This window comes from Salmo salar, chromosome 09, assembly GCF_965601325.2.
Source record: "Salmo salar chromosome 09, fSalSal1, whole genome shotgun sequence".
Lineage (NCBI taxonomy): Eukaryota > Metazoa > Chordata > Actinopteri > Salmoniformes > Salmonidae > Salmo > Salmo salar.
This window is the reverse complement of record NC_138299.1, coordinates 77,070,060-77,072,051: the sequence shown is the minus strand read 5'-3', so window position 1 is coordinate 77,072,051 and position 1,992 is coordinate 77,070,060.

Sequence of the window (1,992 nt, the reverse complement as noted above, 5' to 3'; positions counted from 1 at the left end):
AGTCTTATACTCAGCTGGCACCTCCCCGGATGTTGTGTTAAATGCTCTACAACAAAGCTTTCTTAGTGTCCAACAAAGTTTCTCTACCCATAACCTTGTTCTGAACACCTCCAAAACAAAGGTCATGTGGTTTGGTAAGAAGAATGCCTCTGTCCCCACAGGTGTTTTTACTGCCTCTGAGGGTGTAGGGCTTGAGGTAGTCACCTCATACAAGTACTTGGGTGTATGGCTAGACGGTACACTGTCCTTCTCTCAGCACATATCAAAGCTGCAGGCTAAAGTTAAATCTAGACTTGGTTTCCTCTATCATAATCACTCTTCTTTCACCCCTGCTGCCAAACTAACCCTGATTCAGATGACCATCCTTCCCATGCTAGATTACGGAGACATAATTTATAGATCGGCAGGTAAGGGTGCTCTCGAGCGGCTAGATGTTCTTTACCATTCGGCCATCAGATTTGCCACCAATGCTCCTTATAGGACACATCACTGCACTCTATACTCCTCTGTAAACTGGTCATCTCTGTATACCCGTCACAAGACCCACTGGTTGATGCTTATTTATAAAACCCTCTTAGGCCTCACTCCCCCCTATCTGAGATATCTAGTGCAGCCCTCATCCTCCACATGCAACACTCGTTCTGCCAGTCACATTCTGTTAAAGGTTAAGCACACACATCCCTGGGTTGCTCCTCTTTTCAGTTCGCTGCAGCTAGCGACTGGAACGAGCTGCAACAACACTCAAACTGCACAGTTTTATCTCAATCTCTTCATTCAAAGACTCAATCACGGACACTCTTACTGACAGTTGTGGCTGCTTTGTGTGACGTATTATTGTCTCTACCTTCTTGCACTTTGTGCTGTTGTCTGTGCCCAATAATGTTTGTACCATGTTTTGTGCTACTACAATGTTGTTGCTACCATGTTGTTGTTATGTTGTGTTGCTGCCATGCTGTGTTGTCATGTGTTGCTGCCTTGCTATGTTGCTGTCTTAGGTCTCTCTTTATGTAGTGTTGTGTTGTTTCTTGTCGTGATGTGTGTTTTGTCCTATATATATATTTTATTTATTTTTAATACCAGCGCCGTCCCCGCAGGAGGCCTTTTGCCTTTTGGTAGGCCGTCATTGTAAATAAGAATTTGTTCTTAACTGACTTAAATTAAGGTTAAATAAAAAATGAAATACATATATCTATCGTAGCACCTGCCCCCTGGTGACCATTACGTAGTATGGTAAAGCTGGGATGTTAAGTAACAACATTTTACATTACATTTTAGTAATTTAGCAGACGCTCTTATCCAGAGCGACTTCCAGTTAGTAGTGAGTGCATACATTAGTGACAGAAGAGAGAAAAAATACATATTAGAATTCATTTCCTGCAATTCTACACATTTTGCCATGGGGCTTAGAGAATTTTTTAGCAATTCTACTTATTTTGCCATGGGATGGAGAGAAATGTTTGCCATTTTTAATATATGAGTGAGAGTGACTAACAAAATCAATGGAGGCCCCTGGTTGGTAATTGAAACATGATTACTACACATGTAGATAGATTGATAAAGTGGTCTAGACAGCTGAACATTTTTAGCTGACCTGGCTAATTGAGTGACTGTCAGTGACTGACATAACAAGAAACTAACTGCTGATGCGCAACCACATTTTGAAATTGCACCTTGTGTACTGTTCTAACTCTCAAAGTTGAGACCCTGACTGAGTTTGAGTTTTTTGGGGGCTAATTGATCTGCGCGCCTACAAAAGGGGGGCCTCGCCAGGCAGCCAGTTGCCCAACAAAGCCTGAGCAACATGACAAAGAAATGGCATTCACTTTCCAGCACTTATACGTTTGCTACTATCTGGTACCAAATTATTTTCTACTTGATGCAATGTAAAATACCTGGTGATTTCAGTACCGTAAAAAGTGCAACCCATTTCTCCCTTGTAGTATTCGACCCAGACATGACTTCCCAACTACAATAAAAACTCAGGTACAATAA